At 38.1% G+C, this 21,727-nt stretch overlaps 1 long non-coding RNA gene across 2 annotated transcripts in view; it reads right to left on the minus strand.

Moving 5' to 3' along the window:
• Positions 1-5,784: 5,784 nt before the first annotated feature.
• Positions 5,785-21,727, minus strand: part of LOC306987773 — a 56,063-nt gene continuing 40,120 nt past the window's right edge. The window contains exons 4-5 of one of the 2 annotated variants that reach the window (XR_013795245.1): positions 10,249-10,473; positions 5,785-6,434 (exon numbers count right to left, since the gene is read on the minus strand). This is a non-coding gene — a long non-coding RNA (uncharacterized lncRNA). The remainder of the gene's footprint in view (positions 6,435-10,248; positions 10,474-21,727) is intronic. The other variant, XR_013795246.1, reaches the window with a different exon arrangement.

Here is a 21,727-nt window from a genome sequence, read left to right on the forward strand (position 1 = left end):
GTCAGTCATTTTTTATTAGAATTTAGAATTTTTGTGTTAAATTGATTTAAAAAAAAGTAATAGTAAAGATGTATATTGGTAGAAAAGATTATTATTCAAAAATAAATTTTGAATGAATACTCACACAATTTATATTTACAAACTTATGTTAGATTAGATGAATCACGATTAATCGATTTGACAGCAATAGTTTCAACACTGTAGTTTCAACTGAAGTAAATCTCTGCAGCTGGATGCAAATCCCTTAAATTAAGAAAACATTCAGTGATAATACCTTTACAATTTTCATTAAGGGATTTTCTTAACTTTCTTTATGCAAATGGAAACTGCAACTCTAAACCTACAGGATGAGATTTCCAGAACTCTGACTGAGCTCATTATTCAAAGCCTAATCTACACTTTGATGCATTACCTGACAGTTGATGTCACTGGTGTTACCTACTTTTGTAATATCAGTGAACAGAGATGTATTCAAATGCCAATTTTTAGTAAACTGCAGCCAACAGAATCATTGTCTTTCATTTACGCGTGTTAACTCAACAATGCTGTCTAGGTATCCAGTGACTGGGTTTTGAGGTTATGTGTCCCACAGGGAAACCATGGCGTCACAAACTACATTAAACATAAATAGGCAGCAGTGCTTACATACACTTCATTTACTTAGGCTGAAGAATGTGTATTCTTCTGTGAACCCTCATGTAACAGTCAAACAAAAAGCGAGGGCTTTTCTTACGGTTTCTATTATATCTGATGCATCAACACTTTCAATATGACCCTAAAGATTGATGAACGAGGGTAAAAACACACAGACATACTCCCTGCCTGCACAATATCGGACAAATTATCAAGATAAAATCACCATTAAGCTCCTGCTGATGACATACTCCCTGTTTTCCGTTCCTGCAACAAGGAAAATTCCCTCTCGCTATTAGCTTTTAAAATCAAACCTAGTGCTGGATGTCTAACTATATAATATAAACATTTGAAGACATGCACTCATGTTCGATCTGACACTAAAAGCAAAGAAAAAGTGAGAAAGTTGGACGGGCTCCATGGCTTCATGCATCCCAATATTTTTGACGTTACCGAATTATCTCAAGAATAAGAACACTTTTATAGGAATATTATGCGTTTACGGTTTGTAGCATATTGTTGATTTTTTTTGCTGAACACAAAGAAGATATTTGTAAGAATATTGGTGACCAAACCCAATTTACTTCCATAGTATGGGGAAAAAAAACTATGGAAGTCAATGGGGTCCATCAACTGTTTAGTTTTCGACATTCTTCAAAATATAGAGAAAATATAAAGAAACTCATACAGGAACAACTTGACGGTGAGTAAATGATGACATTTTGGGGTGAACTATCCCTTTAACTTGTACTAAACCTAGAATATTCCTTTAATCCGTTCACATTCAACGCCAGCCGCATCACAAACATTTATCTGGGATAGCCAAACTGCATCTAATGGCCTCTGATTCAGCCAAGCAAGACCAGACACTGACAAACACACAAAGTAGCCCAACAATGCGTGGAGGTAAACAATCTGAGCCAGTTGACGCTGTCTTCAAGCGCACATGCGGCACAAGCTCTCTCTCCCGGTTATGGATCAGTGGAGGCTAACATACCGCTAGGATAAACAGGAATGGAATCCATGAGACAGCTTAAAGCCTGGTTTTCAGGAATGAGGGCGGGGGGTTGTAAAGCTGTCTTACTGAAAGGTGTCTTCTTACCTTCAGGTCGAGCGGAGAGGAGGGAAAAAAACACACGCTGACCCACTCCTTGCATTCCTAAGGGATCTAAATGACATTTTATGAGGAACGCACAGGCCCAAAGATCATCAAGAGTTTATAGCCAACAATAAACAACAATAAAGCTAAGCGGAGCTACGGAAGCCCGTGACACACGTCCTGTCTCTAAAGATTAGGGTTTTGCCCTTTTAAACTCACTCTCTGGCTTTTCCTCTCAACATCCCTCAGTCGCTTTTATGACCGAAGCTCTGGATTAAGACTGGTGGATGGTGGTCGTTTCACACTCCATTGGTGTTATAAATCAAGTAGCTCCAATTCTGACTATAGAAGGCTCGTTAAAAAACTGATTTTTGAGGATTAGCTTTATTTGACTTAAATTGCTCGCGAAACAATTGGATTTATGATTAAAAGCCTGTATACTTTCATCGAAGAAAGGACTGAATCTAGAAACCAGGATATAGAAACTTGGAGGTGGGCTCTTTTGACTTTGTTTGAGTTGGTAATAAGTAATTCCCTAGTATATCAACATACTAACAACCCCTCAAAACACCTTAAAAACCACTCAGGACACCTTACCAACTACATAGCAACACCCTAACAACCACTCAGAACACTTTAGTTAGCAACACCCTGGTAAGGAACCACATAACTAACAACTCACCAGCAACAACAGTTCAGAAAATCTTAGTAACTGCATAGCAACAACATAGCAATAACCTAAAAGACCAAAAGAACAAAAACAAAGCAAAACTAATAACCACTCAAAAAACTATCAACTGCATAACAACACCCTGGCAGCGCACTACAGTTGCTTCTATGTGGTTGGTTGCCCAGGTGTTGTTAGTTTGTTGCTATGTGGTTGCTAGGGTGTTCTGGGTGATTGCCAAATGTATTAGCTTCTAAGAGCACATTAGTAACCACATACCAACACCTCGACAATCACCTAGAATAGCCTCGCAATCACATATAACTACATGTTATAGAACACCTTAATTACCATGGCAACACCCTAGCAACCACATAACCACACACCAGCAGCAACACTTCAGAGAATCTTAGTAATGGTAGAACAACGCCATAGAAAAAACCTAGAACACTGTAGCAACCACATAAGGCACCACTCATGCCTCAAAACACTTCATTAACTACAAAGCAAGACTGAGGCAATCATCCAGATCATCCTACCAGCACACTACGGTTGCTTCCAGGTGTTTTGAGGGGTTGTTAGTGTGTTTCTATGCGGTTACTAGGGTGTTCTGGGTCATTGCCGAGCTGATTAACAGCCCATCAGAGCACCTTAGTAACCACAGAGTAACACCTTGCTTGGTAATTATCCAAAACACCATAGCAACCACATAGCAACATAAAAACATACTCAGAAGACATTAGCAACACCCTAGCAACCACCCAGAACATGTACAATCTAGTAAAAGCTCTTCCATCCAAAGGTGTGTTGATTTTGGTCATGAGAATGTGCCTGTAATTTTCAATGACTCACATATGTATCCAACATACGGGTATGTGTTGTACAAGTTGAAGGTTTATGCTCATTGACCTCCAACTTGGAGCGCACACTCATATTTGGGGCTTTAGTACCACCCTTGGAGGAGATGACAGTGTGAGCTCAACGAACAGAACCAGGCCTGCTCTATAAACCAAAGGACGGGTCAGAAACAACAGGCACCCGCTGTTGAAGAACCGTGGCAGTGATGTATGCTTAAACCAACACAGTGTGATTGTAGATCAAATGCCAGGATAGATGTGGCGGGCCGCAGACGCCTGCAGAGATGAGGCAGGGGTTCTTTCAATGAAACCATCTAGGAGTGCATTAGACAAATTGCTGTTTTTTTATGTAGTTGTTAATGTACGTCATACTGAGCATATTAAGAAAGGCCAGCTGAGCTTGAATCAACCACACCATTTGAGAAGTTTGTTTTTTAGTTAGCCACACCAAATGTTTTTTTTTTGTTTCAACATCGTTCCAAAACTGTATGACTTTCTCTGCTCTTTGGAGCACTAAGGAAGATCATTTGAAAATCACTTTTATTGTATGGACAAAAACATTGAACATTTATTGTATGGACAAAAAACTGGACATTTTACACAATATATATATATATTTATTTATTTTTTGCTTTGAAGAAAGTAAGTCATACAGGTTTGGAACAACAAGGTTACATTACATAATTTCCATTTTTGGGTGAACTACCCCTTTAACGTTCAAGACTCAGAGTAATTATATATTTTATTACATGATTTTAATTTATCATGTATAGCTTGTAAGGCAACCAGCTAATTTCTCTTCAGGATAGCTTAGCTAATGTCTCTGTAGAGTTGTTGATAGCTCGGCTAAAAAAATGTAATATACTTGCCAAAAACTGTAGATATCTAAGTGGATTTGATAAAGACTGACTTAAATAAAATATTATAAAATGTTTACAGTTTTAACTTTTTACTATTTTATCATGTAGCTTGTAAGACAGCAAGATAAGTAAGGCCTACTTTCTCTTCAGAGTAGCTTAGCTAATGTCTCTGTAGAGTAGTTGATAGCTCAGCTAGCTAATATTCTTTGAGTATGGCTTGCCAAAAACTGTAGATATCTAAGAAGATTTGATAAACACTGACTTCAGCATGACATGTAACTTCCTGTCTATTCCGGGAATGTCTTCAGTTTTGTTTATTTTCTTTGTGTTAAACACTTGTAAGGACTAGCTGTTTCACAGATAGCAGCTCAGAAATCAGAAAGCCTTTTTACATAATTGACATTTAATAGAAAAATTGCTGCATAGTTGACGAAGCACTCAGGGTTATTATTAAACCAGCTGTGAAAATATGAGTCAGGTTTCACTGAGAGGAGGAAAAATATTCATTACATATTCACACTCGCTGCCAAAAAGATCCAATGCACCTCAACTCGGAACGTGTTTCACTAAAACACAAACTTGATTAGAAAGAAGCTGAGGTGCTAAGCAGTGATATTTTGGTAACATTTTTACAGCTAACATTACCACAGGAATTAATTTTCTGCTAATTAAGGCTCAAAAGCGCTAACGGCTAATGCTAATCCAAGCAGAATGTACTACAATTGACTCAATTACGTAATTTACTCGCGATTATTTGCTAACATTTTCATGTTTATGAAGTGTCCAGTTATGTCTTCACTCTGTTGTCAGATATCTACAGTACGCATACATTTTCACATAAACGGCTCCATTAAGTTCTCACTCTCACCAGCCGCCTACGACAAATCCAAGACAAGCAGGAGTTGGTGAAAGGTTGAAATCGCTGGCCAATAGACCAATCAGCGGCTGAGCCTTTGATAAGCAGCCTGACCCGGAGGCCAGACACGTCTCTGTGAGTGTGTGTGCCAGAGATTGACCCTAAGAGGTCTGGGCGGTCATAACTCAGACTGAGAGGGTACTGTGAAAGGGTACATGGTAGGATTTAAACTCTTTTGCCCTGACAAATGATTCTCTTTTTCTACACGGCTACATACACACACACACACACACACACACACACAGTGTGTGACATGTCTTAATCGCACCCTTTAATTATAGATTGCAGTCTGTCAGCAAAGAAACAGATCTAAGCCTGAGCTATGATAGGTTAAGTTGTTAGCTCTTAAAGGGCCAGTTCACCCAAAAAAGAAAATTCTCACTCTCACATTGTTCCAAACCCATATAATCTTTTTTATTCGCTAAAAATCTTCCACTTCATAGTATCTCTCAAATCTAATATACACTTTCGCATATTGTAATGTAGAGGTGTTTTCTGTGAATAACAACAAAAATTTCGCTCTGTCACATTTCAGATGTTTCTGAAGACTAAGCAACGCAATATTTTCAACCACAAATATTTTTACACACAAATGAACATATTTTGAGTAAATCCTAATTATGTTAGACCACAAAATGGAACACTATAACTTAATAGCCAAATTATGAATCGGTAAACAATTTCGGATTTGCCTTAATAGTATAAATTTTTTCAGTGTTACCCATAATCCTTTGTTTTTCTTAAAGGCTTTCTTGAACTCATTTAGCAGAACTCATTTAGCAGATCATTTCCAACAAGTAAGTGGGTGTTTCTCGTGTGTGTGAGCAGGACAAAGAGAAACAAGTTAGATTAATGGACGCCATCTTGTAGCCGCCTCTGAGGAAACCTGTAACATGTTACTCTAATGTGGTGTAGCTAGCCAATATAAATCAAACGTCTTTGTGACATTTAAATAATAACCCGAAACATCTCTCAACGTGTAAAGGAAGAAATAACCATTTATTACACACAATGGCTTTAAACAGAAAAGGGGGCACTCGCACAAAGAATGGTGGTTGAGTTTGACCTTCAACCTTCTCTATTTGAAATCATGTTAATGTGGATGTGTGAATAGTCTGAGGCGAACAACTTCCTCTGAATGCGCTTTCACACTTCACGGCTCAAAGCCGAACCTCTGGAAGTTCGTCCAGCTTTGTGAACTTGCCCTTGGTAAGAACGGCCTCTGAACGTTGCATTAACGTTTGTGTGCGGAATAAAGAAAAGGAGAAGGGGAGTCTTTCTTTTGGCACAGAGGGCTCCCAACTCAACATCCAGGCCGGAGTCTGGGACTCCAAGTATTGTTTGCAGAAATCAGGGATTTGGGTAATTCAGTGAGCGACGCTGCCTCTGTAAAGTGGTACTTCTGAAGGAAAAGGAGGGAGAAAGGGAAACAAAGTGAAAGAGAAGGGGTTAGAAGGGATTATTATATTTGCATTCCCTGACGCGTGCGTATTAAAAAAAAAATTAGGTAATGACTGGATCAATAAAGTGACAAATCCCACCTGTTTATCATTCAAGAGGAGGCAAAAGTATAATTTGATTTTCTACGATTTATAATCTGCAATTACGACTGTTTCCATCTCTCTATCAGCCTCACTGAGATAGTAACTCCTATATACTCTAATTCTCTACTCTAAAGTCCAAATCTATTTCTGAGAAACAATAAAAAGAATACGGTAAGGAAGTTTTCCAGAGCTCATTTTAATGGAGTAATCAGGCGACAGCTCCGACAGGAACAGGCTTTACCAGATATCCAATGGCAATAAAGTCCATGAGTCCAGAGCTCAGAGCATTCATCATTTGTGTGTAGAAACACAAGAGAAAAATGCCAAAGCCTTTAATCCAACCATTATCACAGAGAGAGAGAGAGAGAGAGAGAGAGAGAGACCTGACAAGACTCTTAAATCCGCCCTTAACAACCACAGCCCAGAATTTGTTTCTTTTGATACGTTTGATCCTCCTTGTAAACGGTGTTGAACAGTCCTTAATAAATACTCGATTTTTAAGCATTTGATGAGTTTCCTTTTGTTTCAGACAATGTCTATTTAACCCAATGAACTGTTTTTGAATGAATCAGTATTTTGTTAATGCTAAGGAGAATTAAGGAGACTTGATAATGTCCAAAAAAACAAGTTTTGTGTTCTCAAAGTTTACCATGTTGCTTTTCTATTTTCTGTTGCGTACAATTGTGACTATCTGTTTAAACAATGTTTAGATGATTTTCTCTAATCAGTGAAACGTCTCACATCAGCGAAAACTGTGATTTCAGAAATTTCTCTCATTAAAATGTAAACCTGGTCTGGATCTGGCTCTTGATGCGTCTAGTCTTGGTCTGGTCTCAACTCCTGGTCTACTTTAAGGCACAGTGGAGCATTTCAGTTTCCAGATGCAGGAAATTGAAGATGATTCATCAAAGTCAAGTAACACAGATTGCGGGTCAGTTTCACTGAGTTTGGCTGCTGTTTGTGAGTGGCTTGACGCATGCATTGGGCAGCTGTTCATATGTCACAACCTTGGCAGTAATCGCAGATGTGAATTTGTAACTGCTAACTGTTTCGGTGATTAAAATCTAAATGTTTAAACAGGCGGAAACATTTGTTACTGCACAAGAACAACCAGGAATATTTTATGACTTCATACATTGGCAGAGGAAATCTAGATGGAAAACTAGTATGCAAAACTTGCAATGTTCAGACGGTTGCTAAGGTGTTGGTAGGGTGTTCTGAGTGGTTGCTAAGGCATTTCTAGAGTGTTATGTGTGGTTGCTAGGCAGCTAGTAGGGTGTTTTGAGTTTTGCTATGATGATAATAAACCCATCACTGGTTTTATCCTCAAGTCTCAATGATGTTATGAACCTTAGAAATGTGTAGGGTCCCTTTTCAATGTTAGCCTATGGGATTTTTCCACCAACGAAAATCAGTTCAAAAGTGGAAGAAGACTCTTATTTACATCTGATTAAGAGATTGAGATAAAGGGATTGAGATAAAAGGAGTGTCAAAGTATCTCTTCTTCACGAATAGATAATATTAACACTAGTGCATTACATTTTTAGATAAGCAAACATGCATTGGCCAAACCTCTTCTTACATATAACTTTATGGCTGAAAAATAAAATCGTCCATGTCCCAACAGAAAACTGACATTCTGTGTAGATGGCAGAGATTGTTGGCGCCAGATAGAAAGCAGAGATCTGAGATAACCCTGCATCTGATAGCAGCTCTCTATCCATTGTTATGGTACATGACTGTTTATTATTGCTTCTGTAGTAAAGATAACTAAAGATGTCGCTCTAGTAAACACATGGATCAGCGACCTCTAAACATCTTCATTCATATAACGTCAACATCAGCCATGTTCTGGACATTATTTCCCCCAAAATATCCTAAGTAAAATCCATTAGGAACACCTGGTATACATTTAACAAATATTTTTCTATAAAGAAAACAATAAAAGATTGTTAAGAGTAACAGGAATAACAAACCAAGAGTTGATAGTGACCAGGTATGAAAAATAAAAACACATTTACCTTAAAGAAATCATCTAATATTTCCAGTTGTCTGTCTTCAATTTTATATCTCTGTTTCACTCATCCTCTTTTATTTTATGAATCTACACCCGATGTGTCTAAATAAAACATTCGCATCAAAAACATACTGTAAGTTCACTGCTAAAAATAAACCAGGGGGTTACTCTTAGCTGGTTTGGTTTCTCTCATCTGCCCAAATTACCCCTAAAACCATCCAAACAGACAACCCTAACTAGCTTAAAGAGACAAGAAAACCAGCTAATCGTCAATCAGAGTTGTTCGCAAAGTGCATAATCTGACATTTTAATTATCATATTTGCAGTGCAGGGTAGTAAGTGATCACTTTAAACTGGATTACAAAATCAGATTCCAAAAAATAAGAGATTTCTAAGAAATACTGTTGAAAGTGGATTGGACCGAGCACCAAAACACACTTGTAGCCAATCAGCAGTAAGGGGTGTGTCCGCTCATGAGGGGGGAAGGGGCCAGTGCTACAGAGCGTGTTCATGAATTTGGGGGCGGGGCTATCAAGATAGCAGTGTGATCCTTTTGGGCAGGGGCGTTTTTTTTTTTTTTTTTTTTTTTTGCTGATTTCAAATATCAACAGCTTTTCTCAGAAATCACTTAAAATGCTTGTAATCAGATTCTCTAGATTTTCTATTGATTACATGATTACATTAATGAAATTTGGAATCAGTAACAGATCACAATTTGTAAGTAATCTACACAGCACTGCATATTTGTGTATAAACATCTGATAAACATCTTAAAAAGAGCAAATAACCAACAGTTACCAATATGCCAACCAACTGAGAATGTTTTAGTGGCGTACTGCAGATTTGCAAATTCATTACATTTTGTACACACTGAAAACATATACATTCAAGTAGCTAAGCTTGTCCTGCACTTTACCTTGACCGCCTGTTTGACACAAGCTCATATTCTTCTAACGCACCGATTATGGCTTTGCAGTAGTCTCATATGTAAATATTTGCTCCCCAAAACGGTCATTAGCGGTGGGTTATGAATCACAAAACTCGTTAAGAGGAAGAGTAAATAAACAGCAGAGAGACCAGGTGGAGGAATGTGTGTGTGTGTGCGTGTGCAAAAGAGTCTATATTTCAGTCACCACACGAGGACTGCTGTACCAACATACCCTCACCCAACTACCTGAGAGTATTTTTCTTGTTCGGGGCAGTAAAATGTGTCTGGGAGGAAGTCATTAAGATGATGTGTTATCTGAGCTCCAGATGAGTTTGGAGTGTTTATTCCCTGCTAGTTTAACTGACCGTCTGATTGCATCTACACATATGCGGGCTTTGTTGCCTTGAGATATTTTATATCCTCTGCAAAAACATTTCCTAAATTATGATCCATTTATCACCAAAACCAACAAACTTCTAGGTGACCCCATGACCCCCTGTTGTGGTTGTTTGCTCTCTGTAAGTGCTTCTTGAATGTGATTAGTACATTTAAACCGCAGAGTAAGATCTCTAGGAGTTCTTCTTTAACAAATCCTATACAAAAGCCATGAGACCCTTCACCCTGCGAGTTGGCAGTTAAAGACATCTTGACAGAGGTCAGGGTAGTGTTAAGGCAAACCACAATCCCTCAAATGTGTTTGTTGGTGTGACAAAAAACAAACATTTACCTGAACACAAAAGCCACTCCATATCGAAGGCAGCTGCTGTGAAGAGTTTACAAAGGCTTTGGGAGAGCATGGTGGTCTGGGAGGCATCTATCTCTCTCTTTCCCGCTTTCTCTCATATTGATCAGGTTCACCTTGTTATTTCATCTGCTGAAAGCCACCAGTCAGTTGTTCGTTCAGTCCTGGGTGTGATTACCTCATTGCATTAGCTCAAATAGCCGATTTAAGCTGGAATATACAGATGTCACAAGCTTCTGTTAGGTGAACAAGGTTTCCAGTTGGCCATTTACAGCTATTAGCTGGCTAAGTTTGTTGATCTGCTAGACTTGGTAGGTCTGTAGTGAACCTAGTGGACCATCTTGGTCAAGTTTATTAAAGATGCTAGAACGCCTTGTCTAAGCTTCTAGGGTTCTATGGACCTTGTCCCAAATGGCACACTTCATGTGGACTGTAGCCTTTGTATGTGCAAGTCCATGATGTCCATAAAGTATCTCATTTGCCATTTTATGATTAAGAAGGGTGTTCAAGATTAACCAGTCTCCACGGGGTTATTGTACAGTATTGCACTAATGCTTGTGCAATTTCGGCAATCCTACAAGATCATTACAAATTGCACTGTACGACGTGGATCTAATAAACTTGGGTAGTATGTAGACTACGATAATGACATCTATTGAATCGTAAGCTATGACGCAAGTTAGTATAGAAGATTAAAGTGTCATCAGCATGTGCTAGTGGTAAATAAATAGAGCACGATAAATCGCACTTTGGCAATTGTGGTTTTTATGTTCTCTGAAAAAAAAAAGAGAAGGAAGCAAAAGAGGAGAATATGGACGTGGACGTGGTTAGCATGGCAATTTTGCTAATGGAGCTTGAGTTTAAGTTTGAGCGACATGTCACATCAATATGCCATTTCTTGTTGAATTTTTATTGGTTAGTCAGTAGACGTAAGTCGTAGCAGCAAACACACTGTAAGATGATCATGCTAAATTTCTGACACTGTCAGAAAATTATCGCAGGCTATCTTTGGTCACAAGACTGTAATAATGACCGTCTTTCAACCTCTCTCATTGTACGACGTAGGACCATCGTTTAGGAGTAATGATGACCACAGAAATTATCGATTGGTCATCCTTCGTCTGGGACAGCCCAAAATTGTACAATGTGTACCGAGCATAAAGTGTTGTGTTGGAGCAGAACAGCAAGTACTGAAGGTGGCATTTGGGACGGGACCTTGGTCTAACCAACTATGAGCAAAAGACCAGCTATACCAACTGTTTTGAACTGTGCCATTCTCTCTTCTCCTCTCCATCCCCCCTTCTTTTTTTCAGTTTTATTCCCTGTCATCTTCTCAGTAGGAGCATTCCTGCAGATTTAATGACACTTGTCGTGAGACAGTGGGTCAGGGAGGGTTGGAAGGACATGTTGTGATGAAAGTCAGGATTGAGAGAGACAGGGGGATGGGGTCAGTGGTCAATCTACCCCTGCACTCTGGCCTCTATCACCCCCTTCTCCACGCCGTTGAGTTTATCTGTCAGCAGATGGCTTACCCACCCGCATACTGTTGATTCAGGCAAAGACACAAAACAAACGGAGAATTCACCTCGGGCTTAGACCCGCTCACCCGTATCCAAGACTGAATGTGCCATTCACCTACAGCTCCCAAAGGGCACCCTAAAGCCTCCCGCCATGTACACGCTTTGGGGACATACTGTCGCATGGATTGCTGGGTGGTAGATTAATGTAAGTTACACACCAATTTAGGATTTGTTAGGGTGGTTTGGGGTGATTGTGAGAACCATTTTGAACCATCAAATGACAAATGGGACTCCCTGTAGTCTCGTGGACTTTACAGATACACAACAACTGCCATAAGTATGCAAGTCTGCATATAGTGCTTAATTTGGAAAAGGGTCAACTTCTTTCTGGTCCTATTCCAAACGCTGCACTTCTCATGTTCTTGATACTGTAGTGATATTATACAGTCTAATCCTTCTCCTGGAGGGACACTCTCCTGTGTAGTTTAGTTCCAACACACTGGCCTGGAAGTTTCTAGTGATCCTAAAACCCTGATTAGCTGGTTCAGGTGTGTTTAATTGGGGCTGGAGCTAAACTCTGCTGGATGGTGGCCCTCCAGTAACAGGATTGGACACCCCTGATGTGATGCATATACTGTCTGCAAAAAGATACATCTAGGTTGTGTGGAGCACCCCTATGAACCATGGATGTGCTTACGAGAAGGCCAAGAAACCACACATCCACACCCTACAACCAAATCCTACCGTTTCTAGGCCCAGTTGAGTAAGATCACAAATTATAATTCAAATAAGATCTCATCATGATAAACAGGATGTGGCAGATACGAGAAATGAAGAATCAGCTCTCCTGTGACCAGAGCATTGCCAGAGAAACGTATCATGGAAACGTTAACCTGATGGGCACAGCCAAGGTCACCATTAGCAGCTATTTTAGGGCTAACTTTCTCTCTGTCGTAGTTACACACTCCAGGGATTAATGAGGACTAATCTGGCCTTGGATGGAAGAAAAAAGGAGCACGCTCGTTTTTAGATGCAGGGGAAGGATTGGGAATTATTGCTTCATGGGTCGGTTACACACAAGACAAATAAGGAGCCTTTGTTTGAATGAGTGCCAAGTTATCTACTATGGTGAAATAAATGGCTAAAATGATATCTGGACTTTTGGATGCCCATGTTTAGCAGAAATAGCTTGTGAAAATGGACCAATACTCTAAGGATGCATAACTCATGTTTACCGACTGCAGAGAAAATCAATTAGAGAGGATAGCCTAGATGGATAGTAGTTTACCTCACAGAGTTCAAGTATGCCGACCTCTACATCTCCTTTAGGGAAGAAATAACTCTGTGTTCAGCTCCAGAACAATTGTGGGGAACAAGAAATGTCACTCAAAAGGCACATAAAATGGGATGCAAGAAGCTGAGTAAGGAATTTAGAAGGGGGAAATGTCCACAAAATTCATAAATGAAACAAGAGCAAAAATTAGTCCATATAACTCATACATTATATTCCAAGACTTAATGTAAGGAATTTTGTAGTAAGTAAATAATGATGGACTTACATTTTTTAGTTGAACTAATACTTAATAATATGCAATAATATGTCTGAAGTATTTACGTTGACGTAATTTAAAAGCGCAGACAGGAACTATGGTGGTATGTCCTGGTGAGCCTCTTGTGTTTCTCTTGTTGGTTTTGCTTTGTTGGTTTCCAATGAAGCAACCACTTCACCATCTGCTCCTGCATTCAGAGGAACTTGAGCCCTGAAGTCCGACCCTAGAGCCTGGGATGTGGGGTTGAAGAGGACGTTGCTGGACAATGGTTCGGCCAAATGACCTCCTCTCACTTCAAAAAAAGCCCCAGCATCAACAGCCTGGACTCATCTCCTAATGGCCTCACCTCTATTACTAGAGGAAAAAGCCCTCGCCAGTGCTTGTTCATCAAACCGTATCCAAGACACGCAGGAAAATTCAAAAGGACAGATTAGAGGAATGCATGCAAACAATGGCGAATATAAAAAAATGTTTATACAAATTAGGGAAAACAGCCTCAATGGAGACACATTTGACGATACCTCAGAGATACCGCGGGACAGAGACAAAAGAAGTGTGGGATATGCAGAAGTACAATAGCTTGTTTAAAAAAACAATTCCTTCTTAAATTTGCTGGCATGATTTGCTTCTCCTAATGAGAACACAATCGGTCAGTCCGAATGGAGGAGAACAAATAGTCTTTATCTCAATCTGTTACTGAACATCTGTTTGGAACAGAGTTGGGGAAGCTAAACATTAAAAGTTATTCAACTACAGTCAATTTGGCCTTTAAAAAAGGAGCTAGAAACTATTCAAAATATTATATGTAAATAAATAAGATGCATACAAAAATGTAAAACAATTAAAAAAATATATACCTTTAAATATGTGACAAAATTCAAAACAAGTCAACCTTAATTAGACAAAGAGAGTTTTACAGTTGCATTGACCATCTGGGATCCATCTTTAAAGCAACCTCAATCAGACGTAAATCACTCCGGCTGTCGGATCGAGAGTGGATCATGTTTTCAGTGTTTTCTCAGAAACGGCGGGTGTTGAGAGGGTGACACTTTAATGATGCTTATCGTTAAAGTGCCCATTGCACTAAAAAATGGATTGAGAACCAGCCAGCATCAGTTAAATTACCAACAGACCCAGAATCACAAAAGTAAATCGTGTTCAACATAGAAAAATAACTCTAGGCAGGAACAGGATGATTACATCTAAACTAGAGTAATTTGACAGCATCATTCTTCAGCATTTTGCAGTCAGTAACATCTCTTCTTCAGAATTTATATATCTACTTAAAATTCAACATCTAGCTACATTTCAGACTTGCACAACTGAATTCACCTTTATAACAATCCAACTAGTATCAGAAAACATGTCACTGTAAATCAACACTTAAAATACAAAATGGCTGACAAATTTTGAAGAAAACAAAATGATAAAAAGTACTGCTTTGTGTCATTGTAAAATAAAATAAAAATCTTAAACTGCATGTTTATTACAGCAATAAACATGCAGTGGATTTTTCAGTGGAATTTGATTTGAAGACAGATTCAAAGAAAATGGTTTAAATGGATTGACAATTTGATGCTCCTATTGTGCCTCAGTGTTCTGTTCAAACAAAACGAACGCCTTACACATCCTTTTCATCAACCTCGAGTGCAATTATTGTCTATAATTACGCATGTAATGTGGCTAAGGGTAAAATGACTGACACAGACCACTTGTTGCTTCATGCGGAGAGGAAGAGAGCAGTCGTGATTGTGTTCAGGGTTCTGCTCTAATGAACACGCAGCACCTGCTTCCAATCGCAGCTTCTTGGCTGAGCAGGAGGAAGTCCGTCCTCTCTGATTATATCACAGAAATCTGCTTTTAATGTGTCTGTCCTCCATTTCAGCGCTCAGAGGGAAACGTAATGCTCCGTAATGAGCCTCATTTGTCTTTGCTTGATAAAGGGAGGACAGATAAAGCACTTCAGCGCAGAGGTCCTGATGAGCACAAATAAGTTTAATAGGAAGTTGATGGACCCATTATTAGCTACAGTTATTACCAGTTTTTCCAAAATTCGTTAAAAAAAAGGTAATATAGACATTTTTCAGAAATGTGCTGACTTTTTATGATTATTATATTATATCATATTATATTATTAGAAGAATTTCTAATAATATAATATAAGTATTACTAATAAATGTGTAAATAATAGAATAGAAGGAATATTTCCAAAATCTATTGATTTCTTGTTATTTTAGGACATTTATGAATATTATATTATATTAGTATATTTACTAAATAATATGTTGACATTTTTGGTAATAAATGTAGATATCATATAAAAAATGCTGTATCCGCTGTGCTCTGTTCATGCACATTTCATTCCTCCATTTTCAAATGTTATCTTGGCTTTTGCAACCTCCTACTCGGCATTTAAAATTTGCTGTCAATTAAAACTGGCTCTGGTTGCTACGCTTCCACCAACACCGAGCAAAACACGAGCCGAGATGTGCGCTCGCCCTGCTGGAGAACTCAATCTGATGTCATGCGCCCCGTCTCGGCCTGCCACGATCTTTACTGACTGTCACTCAAGAGTGAATCTCAGGACAACATCCCCAAATTACTTCCTCAAATCCCATCATTCTCACTGATGGCCCATAATCAGTGTATTTAGTGTCACTTCTTTGTCACATAAGATTTATGTTCCTTCTATGGCTCAGATTTAGAAGATCTTCTATATTTGACGACCACCCCAAACCCTGCACTGCTGAGGTCTATAATACCTGGAGAAAGCTATACGGTTGCATTCCCATTCGGGATTGGCTGCCTCAAGACTCCCTGGAAGTATGTGACATGAAATCTGTGTGAAAATATATATATACTTTAGGTCTATGTTGTATTCATGACATCTACCCGCTGGGGCTAACGGGTCATACGGCCTCAAACAGGCAAACAATGAGCCCTATCTGCCCCCCACATCAGCATCCATGGAGATGGGGCAAAATTCAGAATATGCACTTGACAAATATGGCCGTCTGGAAGTGTGGGGTGGGAGTTTCTGAGGCAGAGCGTTTACGTCTTTTGTTTAATAGAAAGAAGAAAAAATGCTCATTGAAGGGCTGCCAGAATCCGACACACAATGCTGAAAAGTAAACGTCTTGCCATCATTTAAAGGATCTTTTTTCCCCTCTTACAAGCACAGTTTCAAAGAAACTTTAAAGAAAGGGTCCATTAGGCACTTAAAGACAAATGCCAGAAACAAGGCGTTCAGACCTGATATCTGGGAAAGATCAGATCTTGTTGCAAAAACGCATTGGAATTTTGCTCCAACTCTCCGATGATTCATTAAAAGAACACGCCGACTTATTGGGACTTTAGCTTATTCACCGTATCCCCCAGAGTTAGAGAAGTCCATACATTCCCTTCTCATCTCAGTGCGCGCCGTAACTCTGTCTGACGCACCCACCGCTAGCCTAGCTTAGCACAAAGACTGGAGGTAAACAGCTCCAGCTAGCATACTGCTCCCAATAAGTGACAAAATAACACCAACATTTGGTGTTACTTGGGCGAGTGATTAGTGCAACACTCTGAGCGAACTCTCTGCTCCTCGCCTCGGGGCTTCTCAGTCAGGTGCTGCGAGCAAATCACTCTGCAGAAGTAGCAGTGCTTCACCTTCTGAGAATATAGTTCCCATTATCTATACGGTTAGAAGATGGCTGTGTCTCATGTGACCTTGTTATTTGTACACGCTGTGACTATACAAATCACAACATATAAATAGGAAAATGTTGCTGTTATTTTGTCACTTATTGGGAGCAGTATGCTAGCTGGAGCCGTTTACCTCCAGTCTTTGTGCTAAGCTAGGCTAGCAGTGGGTGCGTCAGACAGAGGCTAACTCTGGGGGATATACGGTGAATAAGCTAAAGTCCCAAAAAGTCGGCGTGTTCCTTTAACTGATTCACTGGAAAAATCCAACATGGATGTCATGAATTTTCAGTGAATAAAAAAATGTATTTGTAGTCTTTTTATCACATAAAACTATCACATGACTTCACAAGACTTATAATATAGAGCACATGTCATATGGACCACTTGTTTTTGTGTAAAATTGTTGACGCTTCGAAGCTTTAGTCCACATTTATTGTAATTGGATGGAAAAGAGGAACACAAAAGCAGATATTTTGACGAATGATTCAACTGTTTTTGTCCATTTAATGAAAGTCAATGGGGTCAAAAACATCACGGCACCGCATTGACTTTCATTGTATGGACAAGTTACACTGAGACAGGTCTGTGTGTTCCACAAGAAGAAAGTAAGTCATACCGGTTTGGAATAAATAATGATAGAAATGTTCATTTTTGAGTGTGGCATAATTTCAGATGAGTGCATTAAACATTAAAACACAGTGTAAATGCAGCCCAGAAGTCTTAACAAATTTTCCTTTGGCTCACACACGTTTGTAACTCAAAGGAGTAATAAAGAAGCGAGAGAGCAGACTGAACTTAGACAGAAGTGTTCTCTCTTTGTTCAGGGCTGATCCTTGTAAACCTGGCCTGGCTGAAGCGATTAGACCTGGTCTATAGGGGGTCTCTCATGCAGACTTGACAGGAACCAGCTGAGACTCCAGGAGAAGTGTTAAACTGATAACTACCCCCAACACAAGACCCCCCAGCATTCACTGTTTACACAGGATGGACTTTCCCTTATCTCCTCTGCATCTGATATCTACTTTAAACACTGGATATATCCAAACCATTCCAGTTCTTTTTCCTCGTTCACGTGAGCTAATATTCGTGGCGCTTTTGGTATTTCATTTCCTCGCCTTGTTTTTAGAGCAAAACCTGCTGTAGCGCACCGTAAAAAGTGAAAATGTACCTTGAGGAGCAATTTTTATCTGATCAGACCCTTAAAACTTTTGTTGTTGTAACCCAACGCAATCTGGTTGATTCAGTCGTACTAAATAATATTTTGACAATAAAACCAGTAAATTTAGATGTTACCAAATTAAGAACTTTTGATTAGATTACCTGAAACTTGACTTATTTTTGCAGACTTTTTTTTTTTTTTTTTTTTGCCATTTTGCATCATTATATAATTATATAATAAAATAGTTCAATATATGGTAAATGTATAATTATAATATACTACTATTTTATATTATATATACAGAATATATATATTAATATGTATATATATATATATACATACACAACAATAAATAATATGGTATAATTTTATTAAATTATGTATTGTAATACAATTATAATCACTATTGCAGTAGCATAAATAATTACATATTTTAATATATGAAAATAAATATATTAATATAATATTTTATGTATTACTAGATTATATATATATATATATATATATATATATATATATATATAGCCTATATATATATATATAAAATATACAATATAATATACAACATATTAACAAATGCATACAAAAAATATATACACAATTATATATATAAATGTTTTTTTTTATTTTATGAAACACTATTGAAGTAGCATTTGTTTCCGGTGACTGCGTTGCCACAAGTTGCCATCAAATAGACTGGACGGTTGAGCGGTTTGTTTAAAAAGCCTGATAGAGAGGGATTGTTTTTTATTTGCTGTGCAGCCGCAGAGACCAGCAGAGGGAAGCCTTTCATCCCTTTAATGTGTTCCCTCTTTTCAAAGACCACAAAAAGTTGTCTTCTGTTTCCAAACAAACATCTCAGCTTCTCAGTTTGGAGCATAATAAACCCTGCATGCGCACGGAGAGAGTCTCTCAGGACAGATGTGAGCGCTAGCATGGCTTTGCTTTGAGTGCTACGACACACCTGCTGCTTCTAGATGCATATCGACCAATTCTGATGACTGAAGTTTGAGTATGGCTCGTATGTATATTGTTTAATGGGTTTGTGTTTCTTTGACTTCGTCCCTTTTTTGTATGTTTAGTATATTTGTATTAACTGTAATCACGAATGGATGTAAATAATCTCCGTATTGAATCTTGGACCAACAAAAGTCCATCATCACATTCATTAAAGTTTGAACTAGATGGAAATCAATACCGTAACATCAAAAGAAACAACTTGAACAGAAGAGAGAAGGAAACCTACAGTACTATACCACCAAAAACGTTTAAAACGCAGTCATTTTTATCATGTAACCATAAAAGGCCAATCGTATATAGCCAGCTGTGATTAACAGATTATCATGAAAAAATTACAGTAAGCATTTTTTTTTATGTTAAAAATAGCTTTTGGGTTTCATTCGGTAAAGATCTGGGTAAATGTATCCAAGTACATAGACATTATTTAATATATTGAATTAGTATTGTTAATGAATGAAATGGTAAATGTACAACATATAAACAAACAAATATATCCACAAAAATATATTAGTTGTTATAAAATTACATATTTTTTTCTCTGTTGTAGTAGCCGTTAGTTTCCAGTTCCAATCAAAAAGACTAAACAGTTTGTTTAAAAATGTCTGACAAAGAGTGATTTTATATTACGTTTTTATAGTCCATCATTTGTTTAAATACATTTTATAATTGTTATCTCATATAATTTCATAAAAATATGCCTTACATATTGGTTAACTACCAATAAATAAACCCATATAAATTAGGGTACGACAACGATGTACTAAAAACTGAAAAGTTTTTACTTTGTGTTTTTCAAATACAGACGACAACACTGTCAAAACGTTCCGGATCAGTGAAAACGGTATAATTTTCAAAAACTTGCACTGAAACCAAAGCGCCGTTGTCGTGTAAATGAACGGCAAAAACGCATAAAAAGGTTTCTGTTTTTAGTTAACAATGGTGTTGTGGCTCCTCATTTGCTAAATTATTAGTCATGAATTAATACTACAACTTTTTTAACTAAAATGGTACCTTTGGGGTAAGTTGTGCCAGATGCATTGGGGTAAGTTGTGCCAGTGCCATCAACTAACAGTGATATTTTTTATACCATTTAGAGGCGAATCTCACTATTACAAATAATCTTTCAGTAACAAATACCAGTTCAAAGTGGGGGAAAAAATGCGACATTTATATATTCTGAATATTAAAAATAGATAATATGCATTGTGCGTTACTAAACTGTTGGTTCTCGTTTATGCAAATTATTCATATATTCCCCAGCAATTCAACTTAAACCCATTTTCTCTCAATCCCATGGCCTCGAGGAAATAGGTAAAAAGTGGCACAACTTACCCCCACTCTCACCTAATTTTCTGCTTCAGTGAAATGTAAATAAACACAAATATAAAGTGATTTATTCACTGTCCTGCGTCACGCATTCGTCTTCGGTTGTCCGTCAGCTCTTTGTGAGAACAAAGTGAAGGAAAACGTTTCTCTGAAACACGAAACCTGAGGATGTGAAACGTGCCCTCTGCCCTCTAAAGTGATACAAGTTGCAGAGTTGTCACTTAGGTCAGTAGTGATGTTTAGTAATCTTTTCAGCATCCTCCTGCTCACTTGCACTTTAAAAAAGGCCAAGGGTTGAGATCAACAATGTGAACATTAAATGTAGGATTTACTAACATCACTGGACGCCAAAGCCAGAAAAAAACAACAAAGTCATAAAAGTTTCGAAGGCTTACATTTTAAAGCTGAAAATCCCAGCGTTTGATCTCAGATCAAAAGGGATCACTAAAATACTCTCAAGTATACATTTAAACAACAAAGAAAATACTTCTGTTGTTTAACAGGGATGATTGTTTTTCCACCTGCAATATTGTTTGTTATACGTGCCAAACGTCACTCCTGCGACTAAATATTACGAACTGCAAGACGTTTGAAGCGCCCCTGAAACATAACAGACTCCCGATGACCTCAAAAACATATAATTAATGTTAAGTTTGAATACCAGTCCTTTTCACATGCCTGTTGTTTGCACCTCGGCTGACCGCTTGATGACTATCAACACCCTCTAAAGTTTACGGGCTGTTAAGGGGGTTTGGTCTCTCAGCGTGAGGGTCTGAATGTAGCCTATTAAAAGTGTAACACAGTGTCTCCACTGACTCTGTTTGAAAGGTACTTCACCAGCCACTGTTTTATGGAGACGGACACTCACATGCTCTTGCTTTGGTCTGTGCTTGTTTTTTTTCTCTTCTTCTCTGCATTGTTGCAAAGGCCTGTTTAACTGGACATGAACTTTGTTGTTCAATCAATCAATGCATTCAAATTTGCTGCGTCAGGACGTGTCACGCTAGTGATAGTGATCGTGAAAAATGTCATGACACGTCTTAACGCCCCATATTCGAATGAAAACAAAAGAGTTTTGGCAGAGCAAAAATAACAGTTTTAGTCTGTTAATTACACATCGTATGGCTTCAGAGAAGTTTAAAAAGTAATACATATATAATAAATAAAAAAACGTAAAAATAATGTTTTATAAAAAAGTTAAA

The sequence above is a fragment of the Phoxinus phoxinus genome (genome assembly GCF_949152265.1).
Source record: "Phoxinus phoxinus genome assembly, chromosome: 20".
Taxonomy (NCBI): Eukaryota; Metazoa; Chordata; class Actinopteri; order Cypriniformes; family Leuciscidae; genus Phoxinus; species Phoxinus phoxinus.